General features: G+C 39.2%; 1 long non-coding RNA gene across 1 annotated transcript in view; it reads right to left on the bottom strand.

Annotated features, from left to right (window-relative positions):
- Nucleotides 1–3,039: 3,039 nt before the first annotated feature.
- Nucleotides 3,040–25,301, bottom strand: part of LOC126066511 (uncharacterized) — a 195,829-nt gene continuing 173,567 nt past the window's right edge. The window contains exon 3 of the long non-coding RNA XR_007515119.1: nt 3,040–3,557. This is a non-coding gene — a long non-coding RNA (uncharacterized LOC126066511). The remainder of the gene's footprint in view (nt 3,558–25,301) is intronic.

The raw sequence follows: 25,301 nt of genomic DNA, 5'->3' as shown, positions 1-25,301 counted from the left end.
TCATGGCATTCTGCAGAATTACACAATATGGCAATTAACAAATAGTTATATTGTCATGCTTTCTCTTTTGGGCCATGAAATTAAATATATATGTATATACCTATATATAGTTTGAATTTTCCTCCTTTAAATCAGCTGTTTTCTCACAGTGTGACAGTTTCGTCCCTTCCGTAGGCTCAGCTTATTATCTTGCCCTTCCATTGTCCTCCAAGTTCTTAGTTTTTGAAACTGATCTTCCACTCTCACACATTTCCCCTGGGAAAATTCTGTTCCACCTTTCACATTGCTGACTAGTTTTCTTCATCTTCTCTCCTTTGTTTCCTTGAGCTAGTAGTCTCCTATCAGTGGACCAATCAGAGTGGACTATTTCCCTTCACCCAGGAGGCTTATAAAACCACCTCTGCAAGCTAACTAGAGGTTCTGTGATTGAAGCCTAGATATCAGTCGAAGCTATAAATAAAATTTAGCACTCTAAGCTGAAGCAGTCTTTTTTTTTTTCTTTTAAGTTATTCAGCAGGACACCATCATTTCATCTCTTCTACACATCTTTTTATTACATTGCATTTTAATGTTCAATATGACACCCCAAATGAGATGCCGAAACACCCTGTGGGTGCTTTATTGTGTATTCCATCTCTTTTCTGCTTCGAATCAGGATATTAGTTTATAAAATGGTTTTCTCAGATGAAATTAAGAATACATCAGTGTGATTCAGGCATTCACAATTGCAGATAAGCCTCCTATTGTGGAAGGATTAACTGTGATTTCAAACAATAGAAGACAATGCCAGGAAGAAATTATACAGGTAAGTATGTTCATTATGATGTCACAGCCGGGCTTTGGGTTAATATCCCTCAGCAAAGATTTGCTGACAACAGCTTTATTAGAGTCACGATTATTCTTGGATTACTAACTTTGATCACTTGGATATCCAAATTTTGCTTTACCTTTGAGGCTCCTCCATGTACACTTTTCATGTCAGATCTGTTTTCTTGTGTTAGTGGAATAAATTTGCTTTATGACTGTCAGTAGATTACAATATGCTTGGTTATTACCGTTATGTGTGAATTGCTGTAGTCTTGAATTCTCCGTCAACACTGTTCCATAATTACACTTGTCATGAAAGCACAGTCTAATTATTATCCTCACATTAAAAACAAAAAGCAAGGAGAATTAACTAATCTTTATGTGAGTAAGCCTTTTCGAGTGTGGCCTATAACTGTATCACCACCTTCATAAAAATGTATAGATATGTCTGCCATGTAATCAAACACCTGGACAGGAAAAAAAAAAAAAAAAAACTGTTGCATGTCTAGGTGAAGAACAATTGCTCAAATTATCTAATGAGTGTTTTATTTTTCACTCAATCCTTTTGGCAAGGTCAAAGTTCCTCTCTCTATCCTTAGTTACCTCCTTTCTCTCAAGTACCAATCACGATTAATAATTATTATAACGATAATCATATTGATGAAAGGAAACACTTGTATCATGCTTACTGTGTGTCTGATATTGTTCTAAGCATGTTACACACAGTAATTATTGGGTCCCCACAACAGCCTTATGAGGAAGTACAGGCAGTCCCTGGGTTATAAACATCCAACTTAGAGACAACTCCTACTTACCCTTTAACATTACGTAATTTTCCCTCACTCCGAAACAAGGTGTCAAACTGGTTCATTCCAGTTCCAACCCTGCTGAAAATTCGCATTTCCACCCCAGATATACTGAATCCATATTTACAGTTTAACAAGATCCCCAGGTGATTCTTAAGTGTAATAAATTTTGAGAAGCACTGCTGTAGTGGTGGGTCTCAGAATTGGTCCCTAACCAGCAGTGTTAGCATTGCCTGGGAACTTGATAGAAATGCAAACTCTCAGCAGGGGTTTGAACCAGAACAAACCGGCTTGAAGCCTTGCTTTGAAATGATTGAACCAACCCCTAAATCACAACAGATTCTTCATCACAATCACCTTCACGTGATGCAGTGTACCTTTTAAATTACTGAAAAGGTTTCCAGCCTTTTTCTTGCACTAAAGTAAGGCTACATAAGGACCACGTGCATCCGTTCCAACTTCCCTACAAATCTGACTTAGAGATGGTTAGGAACGGATTTGTGTGTCACCCAGGGACTGCCTGTACTGTTACTACTCTTATTTTATAGATGCGACAACTTGACCCACGTTCTAACACTAGGACGTGGTGGAGCTGTGACTCGAGCCCTGGCCAGTCTGAAATGTTGTCCTTTATTCTGTGCAACATTAGCTCCCAACCCACCACCCCTCCCCCACCAAGGAAGACAGTGTTGAGCTCCAGTTGCACTACAGATTGGTAAGTAAGCACAATCAAGCCCACGTGTACCTTTCTGATTGGGTAATCCGTCTCTGCCCCCACCCCAACAGCCTTGAGGTCCCGGAGACACAATTATAAGCAACACAATCTCTGTTCTCAAGTCCAGCGTCTGGAGGGGGCTACCTCTCTGGCTGGCAGAATTTCACAGGGCCTCTCTATGGTAGGTATACCTTCACACTCACCTGCCTTCAGCGCATCCTCTGGCTGACCCAGCTCTGACTAAAAAAAAGACTAAAAAAAAAAAAAAAGACTAGCTCCTCGTAATTCTCGTAGGTCATCTCTATGCCTGTGCTTTTCCATTCCAGCTTAATTCAAGATCGTTCCCAGGTTGCGGGCATGAATTTGCACAGCAACTGTGCTCCTCTGAACCCCATCTGACCCACTTTGGGCTTTCAGGCTCTGCTCCTGGGCATGCTTCCTGCTGAGCAGGCACCTGGCTCGCCATTTGCTTGGCTTCCCTTGCAGCCTGGCTGCTCTCCTCCTACCACCTCGCCTCCCTCTCCCACCTCCCTGGGCTGTAAGAGTGTGCTCACAAATCAGTATTTACTTGTTGACACCTATAAACATTTCATATGAAAAGATTCCATTTTCTAAGCCGAGAAACAAAAGGAAATAAAAGACACGTTTAAAGGGTAATACATTCTTAAAGTCTTTACTGGTTGAAGTTGTGAGATTTAATAAGCAGTAAATTTGGTCTTTTATCTTTATTCAAGATACTAAAACTTAAAATTTCAGAAGAAGGAAATAAATAACATGTTATTCAGATCACCACAGGTGATAGAATAGGACATTGTGTAAAACTCAGTTTGTAAATCTCCAAACAGTCAATTAGCATACCAATATGAGCAATGAGTAGGCCTCACAGCCTTTCCCAAGCAAACAGGGTAATTAAAAACAAATTACAGTGCAGCCTGGATGTGGTGCTTTACCATGTACCCCACCTGCCAGCCAGCAGCTAAATTCATTCCAAGGCTGTCTGGCCAATTAGCTGCTCCCCCATCGGGTGACTCGGGCTTCCTGAGTGAGCACTACTTGCAAGGATCCTCATCAGATTGGACCTTTTGTTCTTAGAAGGCAGCAGGTCTTTCAGGAGATTCAAGAGCAGCTCTGTTTCTGGAGAGATTCTGCTTTAGCAAGAAAATGTACGCTTTGTACTTCACCTCACAAAAGCCTGGAGGTATTCCAACGTCAACACCAGGATAGAATCCCTAGGGTTTAAAAAAAAAAAAAAGGGTTTAGCAAGAAAAAAATACCATTGCATATTCTTGCTACAGGTAATTCTAATTAGAAAAAAAAAAAAAAAAAACATTGGGTTTTGACATCTTCATCAAAGGACCTTAGCAAAAATTTGATTAAATTACCTGCCTTTTTTTTTTTTAGATAAAAATAAATCCGTGAAATCAGATCAAGTAAAATGCATTGGTTTATTGTATAAGTGATTTTGCACGTGCATGTAGAAATAAAGAGGCTAAAATTAAAATTAAAAAATCCAGTGCTTAAATTTGACAGCTGAGGAAATGAGACCCAAAATCACAGAGAGGGGGAGGGAGAAGCAAAACTTAGCAGTTCTTTCCACTACACTACCCTCGGAATGTATTTATGTTTGTGTATACACTCATAATATGCATAGATTTTCTTTGCATAAACACAGATCTCTGAGTCCTTCACGTAAGTTTTCATGTGTGATTCTCACCATCTGTAGTTGGGAGAGTCCAACATCAAAGGACTTTGTTCATAAAAGTACCCTTACTTTATGCCACAGAGAAAATGAGACCCCACCTATGTAAGTATAGAACGTTTTGCCTTTGTAGTTTTGGAACATTTAATCATCCCTTCAATGAGCATTTATTTAACACTATCCACTATCCACATGCCAGGCATGCTTCTCTCTAGATAAATCTGTTTCAGCCATAATACGCTATTTATATTTCACAGCACAAATTTTAATGTCCCGATAAGATTCCTATAGTTAAGAGAAAACAAAATGCTAGTAGATATTCTTGCACTCCTCCACACAGTCACATACTGCTTTGCTTTATTCTATGCATAGGAAACCTCTTCTTCAATTTGAGTATTTCCCATTCTTTGAGTACTAGAACTTCCAAATACATCATCCACCTAAGTTTGAGCCAGGCAGGTTCCACGTAAAGGTAGCATCATTTTTTTTTTAATTGTACTTTAAATGAAGGTTTACAGAACTAGCTTCTCATTAAACAGTTAGTACGTGTATTGTTTTATGACATTGGTAAACCACCCCATGACATGTCAGTACTCTCCCTTCTCGACTTTGGGTTCCCTATTACCAGCTTTCCTGCCCCCTCCTACCTTCCAGTCCATGGCCCTGGGCTGGTGTGCCCCTTTAGTCTCATTTTGTTTTATGGGCCTGTCTAATCTTTGGCTAAAGGGTGAACCTCGGGAGTGACTTCAGAGCTGAAAGGGCATCTGGGGACTATACTCCCAGGGTTCGTACAGTTTCTTTCAGACCAGCAAGTCTGGTCTTTCTTTTTCAGTTAGAATTTCTTTCTACATTTTTCTCCAGCTCTGTCTGGGACCCTCTATTGTGATCCCTGTCAGAGTAGTCAGTGGTGGTAGCCAGGCACCCACGATCTAGTTGTACTGGACTCGCTCTGGTGAAGGCTGTGGTAGTTGTGCTCTATTAGTCCTTTGAACTAACCTTTCCCTTGAGTCTTTAGTTTTCTTCATATGCCCTTGCTTCTGAAGGCCTGAGACCAGTGGGGTATCTTAGATGGCCCCTCACAGGCTTTTAAGACCTCAGATGCTACTCAACAAATTAGAATGTAGAACATTTTCTTTATAAACTATGTTATGCCAATTGAGCTAGATGTTCCCTGAGACCACATTCTCCAGAACCCTCAGCCCAGTAATTCAGTCCCTAAGGGAGTATGGATTTGCCCATGGAGCTTTAAAGGGAGCATCATTGAACCAAGCCACCTGCCTAATTTGGCACAACTAATAATGCAGAGTCCCTCCCATGAACCTACAGAATTTATAGCACTTAAAACTCCCCAAGTCACTAGAGAAGTGGTTCTGAAATTTTGATTCAGATTACAATCACCTCAAGAGCTTTTAAAAACATCCCAACACCCAATTTTCACTCCAGACCAATTAAATCAGAAAGTTTGGGGGTGGCACTCAGGTATCAATATATTTTAAAACTCCCCAGGTGATTACACCAAACAGCCAAGTTAGCAAACCTACGCCCTACAGGACACCACCATAGCTCACAGCAAAACACGCTTTACTTCACCCCACATCCCACCCAGCCTCCCATAGGTTCTACACGTCCAGATTTTTCTGAGGGCAGGTTACTTCCCACATATCAAGGAAATCTGAAATGCTTGAGAGAAGATCTCCGAGTTGTAAATCCACTTCTGGGAATGGAGAAGTGAGGTCAGCAATTAAAAACAACCAGTCTGGATGAACCTTGAAAACACTGTGCTGAGTGAAATCAGACACAAAAGGATAAATATTGTATGATCCCACTTAGATTCGACTTGATGGCACCGGGTTATATGAAATATCTAGAAAAGGCAAATGCATAGAGACCAAAGTTTACTAGTGCTTACCAGGGGTAGGAGTAAGGGGAGAAGGGTAAGTCATTGCTTAGGGGACACTGAGCTTCTTTTAAGAGTGATGGAAAATACTTGGAAACAGACAGTCACAGCACCATGAAAGTAATTAATGTCACTTAGTTTTACTTGTGAAAAACATTGAAATGGCTAATGTTTTGTTTTATATATGTATGCCAAAATATTTTGTTTTATGTATATATATATATATATACCATAATAAAAAATAAATCAAATCGATCAAACAGCTTGTTTACTAGGGAGGTATTTCCTGAATCAGAGCTTCCTGACTACAGCTAAATACGATATTGAAAGTGAATTGTTTTGTTCTAAATAAAGGACAAAATATAAGGAGAGTTTCAGAAAGGTTTTTTATTGTAAAACTTTGTTTTTCCTTTATGATGTATAATAATGATTTATCGAGAAAATCGCTCTTTCCTCAATGATAAATGCAGTCCAATCTTCCAGTTTGTAACATTTTCTGAGTAACTTTATCAAATCAATGAGTCTTCACTGAAATAAAATCACAGGTATACACGAAATATGTGTTTAAGCTGAAAAGGAAAGAAAATCAAAATGGCCCTATTATTTCCCTGTTGAAAAAGCCTTTGCAATCAGTAAAAATCTTTCAGGGGTGGTTTCTTTAATCATTGCTTTGGTATAAAACCTTAAGTGACATGCTTTGGAAATCATGAAGAGAAGCCAAGAAGTCAATATTAAGTTCGCTGCAAGAATATGATGAATTTGCACTATTGTCTGGTCTCATTATATCCTTTGTCACAAAAATGAGTTATCACAGAATTATAATGTCTAGTATGTTCTTCTTTATAATACATTCTTATTCACATGACAAGAAATACGACAAGGGGAGAAAATGGACAAAATTAATCCACCCCCATGACAGAAGATACTGCATCAAATTAACTTGTGACAGGCAAGTATTTTTGTGAAGGCATTTATTGATGGCATCTGTCTTATCAAGTCTACCTACATCAGTTCTTTATGTGCCTCATCAAGGATTTATCCCCAGATGAACCCGGGAAGAAAACATCTTCTGAAGATAGTTTAGATGTGAAGAAGAGAAACCAAGGTCATATTGTATATGGCCTTTGGAGGAAATTCCTTAACTAAATTAATAACTTGGATTTTATAGCATTTCTGTTGAACAGACTCCACCCTACTTTGTCCTTCTATAGGAAGTTCCTACCTCTGGCAGTGAAAACAAATTCCACTCTACTTGCGTTTCAGGGGGAAAAATAAATAAAAACACTTCAAACTATAATTCAGTTCATATCTTTGCTTTCTACTTTGGCTCTAATGGAAGTAGAGCTATTGGTAGCAACCAATACAAAAAAAAAAAAAATACGATGATAGATATCATGCATATTATTTAGCCAAACCAAATTAGCTGACCGTGCAAATGCAGTGTAGTCACTCTGGGCAAGAGGGAAATTATCAGGAGGATCAAGGACAATGAATGAATAAATGATGCAGAGATTTTAACAGAAAAAGGTGCAGTGGTGTGTGATGAAGCACATGACAGATGTCACCAGCACAGGTCAGACGGTTGTTTTTAAAGAGTCATTTCCTAGGAAGCACCTACTCTGATGAATCACCACAGCCAAGGGTCTGGCCCACTCCCCCCACCAAAAAAAACCCAAGCCCACTGCCATCGAGTCTATTCTGACTCAGCGACCCTATAGGACAGAGTAGAACTGCCCTGTAGAGTTTCCAAGGAGCGCCTGGCGGATTCGAACTGCAGGCCTCTTGGTCAGCAGACGTAGCACTTAACCACTACGCCGGTCTGGCCCACATAGGCTGTGAATCTGTAAACTCGGGCATGCTGACTCTACCAGAAAGCTCCCCAAGACTTATGCTTCCGACCAGAATGTCTATGTGTTTGTTTTGTTCAAAATGACCACTGTATTTAACCAATGCATTTTCAATATCTCATAAAGATAAAAATATAAACATTTTGCTATTTTTTAAATGTACCCAGAAAACTAAATGGAGAAAATGCATCTCTTGTCATGAAGAGAAATAGTCCATCACCACATTTCTGTTTGGGGGCGGCAACATCTCTAAGGGAGTATGACAACTTCCGCAGCATGCCCCCATTACCTTTCATTTGCATATGGGTCTCTAACGTAGATGATAAATGAGAAAAGACACCCATGGTGCTAATCAGGTCCCCAGTGATTATACAACTGCAAACACAAGTTCCTCAAGCCGGGTTTTCATTGACTGATGCTGAATATATCTTTGCCGGTCTTCCTTGGTCAGAAAATGTCATTTAGTATGGTATCCTACTTTCATGGCAGATTATGTACCCATTTGATTTTCTTCTAAAGTGAACACAAGTAGCATTTAGCTCAAATGCCATTTCTATAGGAAGGTATGAAATAGGTGTAACAACCTAATACAAGCAGCAAATGACAGATTTTGAAGGTACACAAGTTGTGGTTAAAATCCTGGTTTTAAGTGTTTTTCTAATGTTAAAGAATACAAATAAGACATCTACTTTTTCGGGTAGATTTAGCCAATGGGCATTTACCATTATAATTACCTGTTTCTTGTGGGGAACACACCGCTAATTACCTGACCTAAATTTAGAAGGAAATTTAGGGAGTTGGAATCATTATTCTGAAGACTCTTGTGCTTAAATGAAAAACTGTAATGAACTAGTCAAACCAAATTGAATTTAAGTGCCCTGGGAATTGCTTAATATTTTTAACCAGTAGAATAATATATCTTCTGAAGAACCTGGCATATTCATTGTAAACAATTAAAGTTTGGAGACATAAAGGCTCTGTTAAAATAATTTAAGATTCCCTTTCATATTCAAACAAAAGAACAACATCTCGTAAATATGCAATTCATTTGTCCAAATCACTGTCTTGGTACGTTATGAGAAATATAGCAATGTTTCACCACCAAAAATAATAACACAGGCCATGGTGCTTATTTCAAAGACAGTGAATGCCATAAACTCCTTTTCAGCAATCCTACACCAAGAAAAATTAATTCCAAGTAAGAAAATTAGGTGGATTCAATTTAAAGAACAACCATGATGAAACACTACATGTCTAAGGGGGAAAAAAGAAATGATTCAATTAAATCCTTGAATTTAATTCTTTTGCAGCTATACTGCAATATATTGAGGAGCCCTGTGGCACACTGGTTAAGGACTCGGCTCCTAACCAAAAGGTCAGAGGTTAGAACTCACCAGCTGCTCCACAGGAGAAAGATGTGGCAGTCTGCTTCCGTAAAGATTATAGCCTTGGAAACTTCATGGGACAGTTCTGCTCTGTCCTACAGGGTCGCCATCACTCGGAATTGATTTTCTTGGTAGCGATACACATGTTGACCTTCTCCATCATTCTTACTTCTGCAAAGCTGTCTTATTTACACTAAGAAAATCCTATAGGATGCCACTGCTGATTCTTACAGTGCCGGACTTTCTATTTTGGTCATTCTTTCAATAACTGGAAACATTCTGGGCTATTTTGCCATTAGCAATTAATCTCTAATAGAGAAGTAAATCATTTTCATGCTACTGTTGTTCCTAAAATTATTCACACTTATATTTGTGGTCATCGAGGTTAATGCAGCCCCTTGCCATCAAGTCAATTCCAACTCATAGCAACCATACAGGACAGAGTAGAACTGCTCCGTAGGGTTTGCAAGGCTGTAAATCTTTACAGAAGCAGATTGCCATATCTTTCTCCTGGAGAGCAGCTGGTGGGTTCGAACTGCCAAGCTTTTGGTTAGCAGCGGAGTGCTTAATCACCGTGCCACCAGGACTCCTCATACTGAGGTTAGAGAGCATATTCTATTCATTTGGGATAAGATGTGTCAGCTAATGGCTCTCCCTCCCCCTACACTCACTCCCTGTCCTGCAGGTATCTCTAAACTTATTCAGAACCCAATTCCGTGGTTTGAGCCATGAGCTCTTGCTGCTTTCTTTCTTGCGCATGTCTATGCCTCACATCTTCCCCACATACGTATCTGATAGTCCTGGGACATTCTGCATAAAGAATTGGATACTTTACTAGTTTCCACAAGAAAGCCATTCACATTAAGCATTCAGGATTTATTAGACCTGGTGAGATTTGAGTAGGTGGGTAGTCTCCTGCCAGAATCCCTGGAGGCACAATGATTAAGCACTCAGCTGATAACAGAATGGAGGGCAGTTCAAACCCACGCAGCAACTCTGTGGGAGAAAGATCTAATGATCTGCTTCCTGAAATATTACAGCCTAGACAACCCTATGGGGCAGCTCTGCTCTGTCACATGGACTCACTATGAGTTGAAAATCAACTCAAGGGCACTCAACAAGTCTCCCGCCATCTCCCAGTTCTACACTGCCTCTCTTTCCACCAACTCTAATCTCCTCCTCCTCAGGAATAGCAATCATAATCCTGCCTTGTATGCAGCTGAGTAGTTCCAAACAAACCTAGGCCCCTTATTTTCAATTCTCAGGTTCCACGTTGAGCACTAATTAAATTGTGTTCCCAAGAACTTCCTTCCCAAGTTCCCAAATTCTCCCTTCTTAAGAGGAATCCTGATAAGCCTTAATCTCATTGCATTTCTATTGCCTGCAATTTCATGCATACAGATGATTTTCCTTTAATGTTTTTTTGAATGAACACTCCATTTAATACTTTGGCGCTCATTCAAGGCTCACCGTTTTAGAGTAAAACAGTCCGGATGGCAATTTCTTGTACACTCGCTATATAACCTTAGCAAATAACAAAGTTCTCAGACTGTTTCCTCATCCAGAAAATGGAAACAATAGTGTAGTTGCATTCAATCAGAAACCAGCTATGTCAGAGAAAAGCTAGAGAATGAGACGGAAATAACGGCTCAAGTAATACAATAATGCTGCCCCCTATTTCACTCTTAGAAGTTACACACACAGGCAATGGTGTGAAATCCAAGCTGAATGTGTTGATGCATGTTGGTTAAATCCATGAAAAGAAGGGGTGAATTATTGTAAGGGTCTCCTGGCCTTTGACCAGTGAAACATTGCTCAGGTCCAGCAAGACAGTGTAACGACACCTTCAGCATCCTCAAAGAAAACATTGAGGAATTAACAGAGAGTCATAGAGAAACACTGACTCAGAAAGAGTGTGATAAAAATTCCCTGTAGAAGATGGTGATGACAGCTAGAAAGAATCTGTTCTGTGGTTCAAATCCTTTTTGAGTCTGTTAAAGTATTCCTAGGGGGAAATATTGAACGATAATTTCTAAATGTAATCTCTCTATCGAATTATATACTAAACATTTTTATATACATTATACAGCTATTATTGGCATACTGGAGGAATCATCTTAGAATTTGTTTATTTAACCAAGCTTTCTTTTCTTGCTGAGTCAATCCACATAAAATTTTATTTATATACAAATTTTCAGGAGTCTGTCTTAAGAACCATAAAACGTAAAAAAAAAAAAAAAGCTTTCAAGTCTTATTCTTTCATTTTCCAGCTAAGAAAAGTGAGATGCAAGATAGTTGCATTACACTGCCCTAAATGTGAATAATAATCCAAGACTCATGATTGCTAGACTAGGGCATTCCTGATTTCCTTTCATTTCTTACATCAGTGCTTCTCAACACTAGCTGCACATTAGAACCAACTCTAGGGAGCATTTAAAAACTAGCCTTGCCCAGGTGTCAACCTAGAGATTCTAGTTGGATTGGTCTGGACTCTGTCATCTGCCTTTGTTTTAAGCCCCTCAAGTGATTCTAATATACAGCCAAAGTTAAGAGCGCACTATCTTGTCTTATATGTAGACAAAACCAGTAAAACCCAGTTGCCTTTGAGTCAACTCCAACTATTGATCCCATGTGTGTCAGAGTAGAACTGTTCTCCATAGGATTTTCAATGACTGATTTTTCAAAAGTACATCAACAGGCCTTTCTTCCAAGGTAGCTCTGTGTGGATTTGAACCCCCAACTTTTCAGTTAGCAGGAGAGCACATTAATTTTTTGCACCACCCAGGTGCTCCATGTAGTGAACTAAACCCCCTGCCATCAAGTCAATTCCAACTCACAGCAACCCTATAGGAGAGAGTGGAACTTCCTCATAAAGTTTCCAAAGAAACAGTCCTTTTGGTTAGCAGCCGAGCTTTTAACCACTAGGCCACCACGGCTCCTCTTAAATCCATGGACCTGAAGACAGGAGGCAGGGAGAAAGGGACACACATTGTGATGAAATTTACCTCACTGACCCTTAACTCACTGGTTTTCAGACCATGCTGTCATTAAGCTCTATCAAAATTCCTCACCACTAAAATTTGGGTTATTTTTAAGTCAAATGACATAGCGGCTACAACAATGGGCTTAAGCATGACAATGGCGCAGGACCTGGCAGAGTTTTGTTCTGTTGTACATGGGGTCACTTTGAGTTGAAACCAACTCAACGGCACCTAATAATGACAAAGTCAAATGCAAGTTCTCTTCTCCAATTCAGAGAACGTTATTAAGCCAGTGAAATAGCATATTTCCAATTTAAAATGTCTCTCTTATAATTATTTCTTAAACTTTTGACAGATATATAGATATCTATGGCAAAATCTAGCACAAGATGGTATCTGATTAGGAAAGAAATTTTATATTTACTCCCTTTAAGTTTAGTATATTAATATTTTATTATTTTGAATATTGCTCAGTAAGCATCATGAATTTCAGATATTTTACCACCTAAACAAAGTGAGAACTACTTTCTCAATTCCTTAATCTGTACCCCTGGTTGATTTCAGTTTCCAAATTCAGAGATTCTGTAGTCCTTTTAGCTAAAACAACCTTCAAAATAAACCAAACCCACTGCTGTCGAGTCGATTCTGACTCATAGTGACCCTACAGAACAGAGTAGAACTGCCCCATAGAGTTTCCAAAAAGCGCCTGGTGGATTCAAACTGCTGACCTTTGGTTAGAGCAGTAGCACTTAGCCACTACACCACCAGGGTTTCTGTCTTCAAAATAGTAGATGCTAAAAAAAAATTATGAATTGAATTTATTTCTTCTGTTCAAATATTCCAATAATCTGTTGTTAAGATATCTTCATTTTTCCATTCATAATCTTCTTCAACTTTGTCTCATTCCCTTCATCTTCTCTCTAAGAACCCTAGTTTAGCTAAGATTTGAAAAATAAGTTGGAGATAACTAAATAAAAATAACAGTATGTACAAAATTAAGAGTGAAAAATGACTGGGCTGATGACCAAAAAACAGAAATAAAGTATATTGTCTGAAGGGAGACGGAGTATGAGAGAACCAAGAAATGAGTGAAAAGACAACCATCTTAACACCAGCCTGTCTTCAAGATCTGATGGCTTCCTGAGTTCCTCGACTGAGCTCCGTTTATCTGATTAGAACTTCTCATACTAACCATTGTCCTACCACTGCCCTAACCTTCTCCATAGGCACTGAAGTTGGCTATAAATTTCCTGATCTCCACCAGTCTTCAAATTACTCTTCCTAAAATAGCACTTGCAATTTTTTTCTTCAAAAAATTATGTAAACATTCCTTTGCCTGATCAGTTTTAAACTTCTGTAATCTAGTTTCAATTTACTTTTCATGCCTTTACTATTACTGATGAGGGAAATGAAGCCAAAATCATAGTGTAGTAAGTACCAAAAACGAAACTTGTTGCTGTTTAGTCAATTTCGACTCATAGTGACCCTATAAGGCAGAGGAGAACTGCCCAGTAGGGTTTCCAAGGAAAGCCTGGTGGCATAGTAAGTAGCAACAAGTATTTTGTCCAGGGTTTTAACCTAAATCAGTCCAAACTAAGCTTTTCCCACACTATGAGAGAGCTTTATTAAAGGGATGATGTTGTGGACACGGTGACATTTGAGCTGCATTTGGAAGTCATTAGAATTGGGAAGAAGGGAGAAGAAAAATCAAGCTAAAACGGATATTCATTTTGTCTACATAAAACCTATTGCTGTCTAGTCGATTCTGACTCATAGTGAACCCACAGGACAGAGTAGAACTACCCCATAAGGTTTCCAAGGAATGGCTGGTCAGTTCGAACTGCCGACCTTTTGGCTAGCAGTCGAGCTCTTAACCACTCTGCCATCAGGGTTCCTTGTCTACATAAGAGCCCTGTTTTTCTGGGAAGTGTGTCCCTGCTTTGCCTTTTAACAGCTACATAGTTATATGAAGATTGTCATAGTATTAAGAATGACCCTACCACCTGGGCTACAACTGACTGATCTGGGGGTAGGCTAACCAATTGGACCAATCAGACCTTTTCCCAGAACATCTGGACTGGTGACCCAGAGAGCCAAATTGGGTGGTGGTTGGCCATGTTCTCTACAATGACTTCTAGAGAAGTCTAGAGCAGGAATGAAGAATGGCACCAACATACAGAGAGAAGCAGATACAAGAGGCAGAGAGAGTTTTGAAGGTATGCATGTGTTTACGTGGTCTAAATGCTTTACCATGCTTCCCACAGCACTGTTCTTTATGAAACAGTTCAGTGTATTTTGAATTAATCTCATCTTTTGCTTAAGCTAAGTTTGTTTGAAATTTTGCCACTTGGAATCCAAATAATCTTAACTCACACATACGCTATTAGGAGATGTTGCAAGTGACAAATATCAGTAAAAAAAAGGAAAGCAGGAAGAATACCACAATTCTAAGCTGGGCAGATGGCAGTCTTTTCTACATAACAGCAAAGCAATTCATTAAGCTATCACTGATTGTCTTTTGGACGTAAACTGTGTGCTCACAAAATCTAAAATAGCTAAGGACAAGAGACCAAACTATAAGGAGACTGGAGTATGTTGACTAACTCTTATAAACTTAGATACAGTACTAAGGAAGAAAAAAACAAAACCTGCTGCAAGCTGCACTACTTGAAATAAAGTAGAGGATAACAAGAGGAATATAAATTTGTTCAGGGAAATGTCTTTTATCTTTAGCTAAATATTTAAGACCAATGAAGATCAGGTAATCATTTGTGTGTGTGTGTGTGTGTGTGTGTGTGTGTGTGTGTGTGTGTGAATAACAGAAGAAAATACTTTGTCACCCCTTAAAGACAGTGGCTAAGTACGAAACTGTGGATACTGGAAATGGGAATGAAGGGAGCTGAGGGTCCTCTGGGGAGCCTGATCTCTCTTGTGTTTTTAGGTACCCTACCCTACATATCTCTTATCCTTCAAAGAAAATGATGCTTCTAATTGGAAAGCAATTTTGGAGCAGGGATAACTTTCTAGGGCACTTCAAACCTGCTGTTAAGGATTGAATTGTGTTCCTCAAAAACCTGTGTTGTAAATCCTAGCCTCTATGTCTGTGGTTATAATGCCATTTGGGAATGGTTTGTCTTTGTTATGCTAATGAGACAGAGTTAGTATAGGGTGTGTCTTGAATCAATCTCTTTTAAAATTGAGATATAAAAGAGATTAAACAAGCAAGTGAAAGAAGCAGAGACAAGAAAAGACACATGCCAACCCATGTGGCAATCACCCAGGAGCAGAAGCTCAAAGAGACAAGGAGCTTCCTCCAGAGCTGACAGAAAGAGAAAAGCTTGGCTAGAGTCAGCACCCTGAATTCACACTTCTAGCCTCAACTGTGAGAGAATAAATTTCTGTTTGTTGAAGTCATTCACTTGTGGTGTTTCTGTTATAGCAGCACTAGATAACTAAGACACCTGTCTATTCCGGTTCCATTAGGTTGTTAGCTGCAGGTAAAGAACTCCCAGGCAAGGTCTTGAGAAGCAGAAGTCCAAGGACCCAATACAAAGAGAATGACCATGACCTTTCGGGGTAGATGGAATTCAGCAGGCAGAGAGATATGCCTAGAGAAGGACAATCAAGTCGAAGGGGAGAATGAAAACCACCACATTCTGTAGGCGGAAGAGTTTAGTATGATTGACAAAGGTGCACACATGTAGGGAAGCAGAGGGAGACAAAGTTGTTCAAGTTAGCTGGGACATTCAGTACATCTCATAGGCAACTCAGAGGTCTCTTTCATGTACTACTGGCCTCTTAGCTTCCTTTCTTACAAGCAAAACTAATGGAACAGTGATCTCCAGATAAGCGGAAATGGCGATAGAATTCCTCTTCTGAAATAGCACAACACCTGGTTTCATTTACAATGAACTCCCAAATTCTTAATGAAAAAGTATATTTTCTACAAAATAGATTGCCATATAGAATTTTTTTATTATAATATATATATACATATAACAATAGTTGTCTTTAGATTTGCCGTGAGTTGGAATTGACTCGACATCAACAGAGCTTATAGTTGTCTTTATCTCCCCTTCCACCACCCAACTCTCCTAACACTAACAAACACAAACACACAAAACTTAATGTATTTAAATAAATTTTTCATTGTTAAAATAAATTAATTTTTAATTCGGTAAGAAATGGCACCTTCCTTAAAACATATTTTCAAAGGGATACCATTGACCTTGTTCAATTAGCAGCTGTCAACTGTATTCTGAACATCTTTATAGCTATGCTGTTTCAATATGGTAGCTGCTTGTCATATGTGGGAGCCTTGGTGGCACAGTGGATAACAGCTTGGCTGCTAACCAAAGGGTCGGCAGTTTGAATCCACCAGCCAGTACTTGGAAACCCTATGGGGCAGTTCTACTCTGTCCTATGGGGTCTCTATGAGTCGGAATCGACTCGATAGCAACTGGTTATTTATTGGTTATTAGTCATATATGAAGAATATATATATATTTATATTTAGTCATATATGAAGAAGCCCTGGTGGTACAGTGGTTAAAGCATTCTGCTGCTAACCCAAAGGTCAGTGGTTTGAACCCACCAGCTGCTCCACGGGAGTAGGATTACAGCCGTGGAAACTCAATGGGGCAGCTCTACTCTGTTTTGTAGGGTTATTATGAGTTGGAATCAACTCAATGTCAATGGGATTGGTTTGGTTTTTTCAGTCATATGTGGTTATTTAAATTTAAATTAAAAAACTTGGTTCTGAGTCACACTAGCCACATTTCAAGTGCACATGTGGCTAGCGACTACTGTATCAGACAGTACAAGTATAGAATATTTGCAGTATCATAAAATGTTCTATTGAACTGGTTTATATAGCAATGATATGGAAGAATATAGCAACTGTAAAACTTAGTAAAGTGATTTTCAATCTTGTGCAATAAGCAGACTCTTGCAGGTAATGAGAAGTATAGGGAGAAAGATTTTTAAAGGAGAATTAGGCTTTGTGAAAAAAAATGTGTAATGGAACAATGAGATTGGCACTAAAAGCAGCTAAGATAAGGTCAAAAGAAGCATCCTTCCGATCTGACTCCCTATGGGTCTTTTCTCATGTAAGGTATTTTCAGGTTTGGCCTTTGTTCTAAACCTCCTTCTAGATAACTTCCTTACTTTTTACTCATGTTCTTATCACTGAAAAGGGAGTCCTGGGGGGCACAACAGTTAAGCGCTCTGTTGCTAACTAGAAGGTTAGTGGTTCGAACCCACCCAGTAGCTCCAGGAGAGAAAGACCTGGCTATCTCCTCCCATAAAGATTACAGCCTAGAAAACACTATGGAGCAGTTCTACTCTGTCATATGGGGTCACTATGAGTTAGACTTGACTTGATGGCACCCAACAACAAATCACTGAGAAGGAATAAAAGCACCAGGACAGAGTACATCCAGTATACCTACTCCTCACTTATCGATTATCTCGTTATCCGACAATTCACATTTACAACAACGGCAGAAAACCTACTATCCAACTATTTTGTGCGTTAACAATATACATCTGGCAGTAATGAATGCTGAGATACAAGGCGAGAGTAACACTGGCTATGATGGTTAAAAGTATGTGTCAGCTTAGCTGAGCTGTGATTCTCAGTGGTTTGGCAGTTATGTAATGATGTCATTTGGCAGTTATGTAATGATGTAGTCATCCTCCTTTTTGGGATTTGATGTGGTCATCCTCCATTTTCACATAACGACCTGGTCTTCAAAACCTAACCATATTGATAAGCAAAGAGTGGGTGTAGTCACAAAGATGTTTGGACTAGAAGTCAGACCCAACAATGAACAATCATTTCCTCCTTCCAATGCCTAAACAAAACACAAGAAGTTAAAAACAAAAGAACCCCCACACACTCATTGGTGGGGTGGAGGAGTCAGAGGTGTGGAACCACTCCACAACCAGGCATTCAGAAAAAAAAAAGACACATTCAAAAGACTTCTGCATACAAATCAGCCATTTTATCTCTGCCATTAAATTAAATGTTTCTCTAGGAACGGGAAATTACCTTGAATTTCCTGAAATTTTGAACATAAATCAGACCTAGAACCTGAAAACACTTGAGCAGCCATTATTTGATTTCTACTCTATTTCCTCCCTGGCTATAGCATGTGTTGCTCATGTTTCTCCACCTGGTGTTACCTGGGTCTGAACATTACAGTGAGCCAAAGCTCTCCTTTCTTACACACTTAGACATTTAAAATAAAAGGCAAACTAAAACAATTTCTTTGGGGGATATTATCTCTCCATACATATACACACTCATTGCTCTGCCCAGAAGTCATGCATTTAGTTTTGCTTAACCTTAACTTTATAATATGACAGTACAAGCAAGAGATTGCAACATCATCATGTATTTGATTAAAGATGAGGCCCCTTTATAGCACATTTCCAGTAAGATAAAATATTCAGTAGCATGATTTCTAGACAATAAATTTTCCACAGCATGACTTATAGCTGGCTCATCAGCCACAAAAGCTGAATAATAATCAAAGTTAACCTCCATATTTCTAAAAGGAAGACACTAGTATTTCTGATCTTAATTCTTAAACCTGACATTGGTTAAAGGGGTGCTAATACCCACATTTTACAGTCCCATCAATATTGCAAATAAATGCACAACACAATGAAAATATTTATGTGTGGTACTACCCAGAAAGATATAGTTAGGAAAAAATATGGTAAAGTATAAGTAACCTTGACAAATTACACTCCATTGAAATACTTCTCAGACCATGCCCAGAAACATAAATAATTCACAGAGCCCAGCACCAAATACAAAGAGCATTTGTTATTAATCCATCCTTCTTTTATTGGCCAGAGCATTATTCCTTCATAATGAAACTCATTGTGAACCACTTTCTGCTGCTCCTCTGTGCTGTAAACAGCAGGTTATGAAATGTCTAATTTATTTTTATGCAACTAACATGGCCAAGGATGGGTGTTCGTGTGTGTGTGTGTGTGTGTATTTATAAGCATTCCACAGCGTTCTTGCAATGCTGTCATCTTCAATATGACAAATTATTATTTGACTCAATGGTTAATGTCACCTAGAACTCTTAATACAGACTGACCAATCTATTAGTAAAACATGGAGTTATACGACAAAACTCCCTTTACCTCAGGACGGAAATTATTCACATCAGTGAATTCCATTTGAAAGTTAAAGAGACACAGTCTATTCTTTAAGAACGTAAGTGAGAAAACGCAAGGATGGAACAGAAATCAATGAAGTTGGACCTTGTCCTAAAACTCTCTCATTAAAACCAGAGCACTCTATTCAGCTGAGTCAACTTAAAAAAGAAGGAAGTGAAGAGTCTGCCCTGGCTGACATCGGAAAAGGTGGTTGATTCGTTCCATTTTAAAATGATAGCTGATGTTCCAAGCTCTTTAATTTGGAGCTATTAGTTAGTATAACCGAATTTTCCTCATCTTTCAATCTGCTATAAAAAATATTCAAAGTCATTTTTGAATATCTTCAATGAGGTGAGAAAAAAGCAGAGAGTATAAAGAATGAGAAAAAAATATGAGATGAAAGAAAGGTAATATGTAAAATTAGAAAAAGCGGACAGGGAGACAATGTTGGGGGATTATGTGGTGAAATGTATGACCTCCTCTGTACTACAACCTGTGAGGGAAGAAGAGAGGTAATTATCTGCTTTGAAACAGTATGGGATATTAGACAGGAGTAAAAACACACCTGAATTGGAATCCCAGCTTTGCCCATCATTAGCTAAATGTTGTTGGGCAGGTTATTGAACCTCACTGAGAATCATTTCTTTCAACAGTTAAATAGATAAAAAAATATATATATATATATCTTGTAGGGCTGTTTTGAGGATTAAATGAAGCAAAATGTGTAGTCTCTGGCACATGGTTGAAACTCAAAAAAGTAATTAGTTTCCATCCCCATTTAACAATGGGGATACCTGACTTATCTTATTATGGTGCTTGTTTGAGAATTTTTCTGGCATCTATTCCTGGGAGTTGAACCACTGGATTATTGTGGGTTTTTTGTACTGAATCTGATTAAGGACCACCAGCTTGCTCTCCAATTTGGTTTGATCAAGTCTCCACAGCCACAAATGGTACACAAGTGTTCCTACTCCCCACATCCTGCTAAATGCTTTATTTGAATTATCTTATTGAATCTGCACAATGACTCTAATGAACAACATGCTATTCTTCCCATCTTATGAATGAGAACATTAGAGCCTAGAGAACAAAATAACCTGATCAATATCACATAGTTGGTAACGGTGCAGACAGGGTCAAACCCAAGAGGTCTCTTTCCAATGCCTCCTTTTCATCGTTATAGTTGGTGCAAACCCTGGAGCTAATCTTGGCCCTCCAAGATTGGGTAGGCAGGGCAGCCTGAACCATATTGTTCTGAGCCACAGCCTCTATTTTAAGCCCTTTCACTCCACACTCTCCTGGTGGAAGCTAGTGAATAAGGTGCATAGGGGACAAACTGCCCAAAGGATTTTGAGAAGAAACTCAATGGTTTTTGGCTAGGCAAAAACTTTAAACAAAGAGGATACATATTCAACTGAATTCAAGACAACAAACATTCTATGAGCACACATTTTGGTGTGGTGCTTTCTACATGCAACATTGTAAAGAAATCCAGTTGAGTAAAAATAGCTGTCTTGAAGGAACAAAACATATTCCTAGGAATCAGGAAAACATGTAAAGAAATATTTAGTCATTCCCTTTCACCTCAAAAGTGCTGTCAGCACTTTCTTCTCTGTTTCTGCAGATGGAATCTGGTTCTTAAAGTAACCGAATCAAGGACAGTAGCATTTTGGGGGATTCTAAGGAGTGGCATAGGGATAAGGAATCAACTGGAACAGCTACCCTCACTACCAGTAAGTGGTATATCTTCTGTAGAGAATTTAAGAACAGTAATAAAAATATTGTTTTTAAATTCTCTACAAAGTCACTCTGCTTTTTGTTATCACCATGCACTGGCAATTCTAAACAATGTCAGTGATAACATATTCCTCTCCACCAGGGATGGATTATCTAATACGCAAGGTGAGCACAGTGCTTACCTTGCTTACCAGATCATCAGTAGTGAACAATTTCACGTTTTTTCACCATGTCAAAGATTCTTCTTCTAGGTATGGCTGGTATCCATCTCTCTCCCAACCCCACAGAACCTTCCAGTAAAATCAAAGCCTCTTCTAAATTTACAATCCCTGACAAGAGCAGGTGATCTGTAAGCAAGGTAAACACAGGCTTACTTGTGCTTACTTACTAATCTGTAGTGAACAATTTCACACGGGTTTCACCATATCTTTGAAAGTCATGTGAAATTGTTCACTTCAGATGATCTACTAAGCAAGGTAAACATCATGCTTATTGGATAATAATCTGCCCCTGTTCTCCACTTGCTGGGATGAACCTAACTTTATGCCACATGTTCTAAGAAACTGCTGTATTCGAAGGTGGAAGCTAAAATGTGACCTTGGGGAGTCCTATCTTCATCCTTGTCCACCACTTTGGTGAATAGCTTTAGTCATTAGTAACAGAAGTATTTATTGGAGCAGTGGTGGGTCATTGGTAGACTTCTCACCTTCCATGTGACAGACCCGGATTTGACTCCCCCAGTGCACCACCTGTGTAGCCACCACCATCTGTCAGAAGAGGCGTGTGTGTTGCTATGATGCTCAACAGGTTTTAGTGGAGCTTTCAGACTAAGATGGGCTAAGAAGAAAGGCCTGACAATCTACTTCTGAAAATCAGCTGGTGAAAATCCATGACCAATCATGAGAATGGCATAGGACCAGGCAGCATTTAGTTCCATTGCACATGGGCTCACAGTGAGTTGGGGCCTGATGGGACAGCAGCTAACAACAAGGCAAGTTCTTACCTGTTATTTTTGGGCAATCCCTCGATTGAGGATAAAATGCTGATACATTCTGTTTCATAATGTAAAAGATTAACTTCACTGGGAAAAGAGTGTAAGGCTGTGTAGATTACTCTGTCAACTTTGTTCTGCTACCTCCTTTGGGAATTGGATATAGGGAGAAACTAGAGAAAGAAGTTCTGTCATACAAGAGGGATAAGCTGTTGGCAGGCCTGAGCCAAAGAAGGTAAATTGCTGGTAAAGGGAATAAGCAATGGACCCTAAGAACTGCAGTATCAGATATCTGGTTTTAAGGTTTCCTACTCCATACTTACTTAAGAAAGTCTTATAAAACACCGCAGCCTAATGTCAGCTGAACTTCGACGAATAACAGGAGGGTCTGTGTCCACATTCAAGAGTGTTATGGATTGAATTATGTCCCCTAAAAATAAGTGTTGTAAATCCTAATTTCTATGTCTGTGATTATAATCCCATTTGGAAATGGGTTGTTTTTGTTGTGTTAATCAGGCAGGATTAGTGAAGGGTATGTCTTGAATCAATCTCTTTTGAGAGAGATTAAACAGCAGGTGAAAGAAGCAGAGACAGGAAAAGACACATGCCAAGCCATGTGAGGGTCGCCCAGGAGCAGAAGCTCAAAGAGACAAGGACCTTTCTTCAGGGCTGACAGAGAGAGGAAGCCTTCTCCTAGAGCCAGCACCCTGATTTCAGACTTCTAGCCTCCTGAACTGTGAGAGAATACATTTCTGTTGGTTAAAGCCACCTATTTGTGGCGTTTCTGTTATAGCAGCACTAGATAACTAAAACACAGGATGTAAACCTTCAGGAACATGAGGCAAAAATTATAAAGTGGCAAAAGATTACCATGACAGACATCCAGAGAAGCATGGAGAAACATGAAATGTAAAAACAAGAAGAATGGATGTAGGAAATGTGTAAGCCTGGAAGTCACAAGTTGATACATGGAAGGCTTAGGGTAGACACATAAATTACACTCAGTTTTGTAGAGCCTGGAGTGCTCGTGTGTTTCTAAAAGGTTGGTGGATGGTGGCCACTTATGACTGGTCAATTGCTGTCCTGAATACAAAGGTAGCCAGATGTACAACTTTTCTAAGACAAAGCCAAACCTTGAACTTACATGGGAAATTACCCATTTCTTCAAAGGTTAAAAATAATGGAAATACTAACATCCTTCCTTAGCAAAACTGCTGATGATTCCTTGGGGATTTTCAGAAATTCCTAAAATATACACGATGAGGCCTCAAAATACACATGATGGGGACATGGATTTTTAGTTGAACAACAGAGGAAAGGATCATCTACTATAAACAGATATTGTAAATACCTCATAAACATGAAACAATGCAGACCATTACAAGAAATGGTCATAAATGGTTCCATGGAAGAAGGGTACTTGCATTGGTCTTTAATAACAGAGAGGTTATCAACAGGGAGAGATGACCAGGAAAAGAAGGAAAGGAAGATCTAGACAAAAGAAAATGCATTCATAAATGCAGTTTGAGATTTCGAAAAATCCTATGTGCTAGAAAAGTTGTAATTGTACAGATCCACTGAATAGGAACGTGTAAGAATGGAGGGAGAAACAAGGGTAAGGCAGTGAGTGTGGCCACGGTATGGAAGGCCTTGGATGACAAGTGGAATGACTTGTACAACACTCAGTATGTATGTGCAACACTTGAAGAATTTTAAAGGTTAGTAACCATAAATTCATCTATTTGTCATGCCCTAGATTTTCCAAAAGCGTTATCTATCAATAATGGCAAATCCCCAAAATCATATTCCAGCATATGCCATACCAAACCTTAAACAACAAAAGAAAGTTGTGATTAACTAGAAGTAACCTTACCTGCTAAAGGAATGATGATCGGATGGTTCCAGCAATACACAGGATAATGTGAAAATTCTTTACTAAGCAAAGGAGAAAAGGCTACACTTAATTCTAAGGGGGAGAAAACGTTGCCCTGTGGCTACGGGGCATATTTGTCACAAACACTAAACATTTATGGACCCCAAACGCCCAGCATTGTTTTTCAGAGTCCCCAACATCCAATGCTTCTCCTGCAGTGCAACATATGTAAGCTGCTTAAATCAGCTTCTGACATGGCTTCAACTTCAAACTGGAGGCTACGTGAAGCTTAGCAGATGGCAGAAACCATCCAGTTCTCTAAGTGCGCGTTCAGCATAAGGTGCTCGTATGTTCTCTTGGACCCGGCTGGGCTGAGATCTTCCCCGGGAGAGAAATACATGGTGTTCAGTTTTATGGTGATGAGTCAGAACTCCAACTACTTGAGCTGCTTCTTGCTTTTTTTTTCTTTCACAAAGGTTAAGAGCACAGTTACAGTGACTTACCTGCCTCTTCACTAGGCTTAGGAAAATTGAAAGTTGATTAATTGCCTTGTGATTGTGATTACATTTAGGTACAGATAATTCAGGACCATCTAATCATTAAAAAATAATAATAATAAATTCCCCTCTTTAAAATTCAGCTCTTCATTTTTGAATTTATCATGAGAAAAATCAACCGTAAAGGCACAGTTTCAGTAAGACTAAGAGGAGGTTGATACATACAACCGCGATTAAAAAAGAAGAAAAAGAAAAGATGAAAGAACAAAACAAACAATGAAAGGGCCAAGCACCCCACTTTACTGCAGAACAATCACACCTTCTTCAACCTGACATCCAAGGCTTTCCACAGTCTGGTCCCACTTTGTCTTTCGAGACTCTTGCTCTATACATACTACAATCATTCAAACTGGACTATCCACTATTTTCTCAAGCATCTCATGTTGCCTCACTTTAGTGCCTTTGCAAAGGCTGGTCTCTTTTCCAGGAAGAACTTTCCTCCACCCTAAGCCATCTTTGGAGCCCTGCTGGCGCAGTGGTTAAGAGCTATGGCTGCTAACCAAAAGGTCAGCCGTTCAAATCTACCAGCTGCTCCTTGGAAACCCTATGGGGCAGTTTTATTCTGTCCTTATTTTAGGGTCGCTATGAGTCAGAATTGACTCAATGGCAATGGGTTTTGATTTTTTGGAATCCATCTTTGCAGTTCTGGCACTGATGACGGAGTGTGGGGTTCATGGTGGAGGGAGAGGTGGTAAAGGGTGGAGGAAAGGTGAGGAGGGAAATGGAAATCAGAGCCAGAACGTGAAAGGCCTTGAATCTTTAACTAGGAAACTTGGATCTCATCCCTGAAGCCAGTGTTTCTAAAAGTATTGTCTGTAGATCATCTG

The sequence above is a fragment of the Elephas maximus genome, chromosome 23, assembly GCF_024166365.1.
Source record: "Elephas maximus indicus isolate mEleMax1 chromosome 23, mEleMax1 primary haplotype, whole genome shotgun sequence".
Taxonomy (NCBI): domain Eukaryota; kingdom Metazoa; phylum Chordata; class Mammalia; order Proboscidea; family Elephantidae; genus Elephas; species Elephas maximus.
Note: the sequence above shows the minus strand (reverse complement) of the source record. Positions and strands in the feature narration are given on the sequence as shown.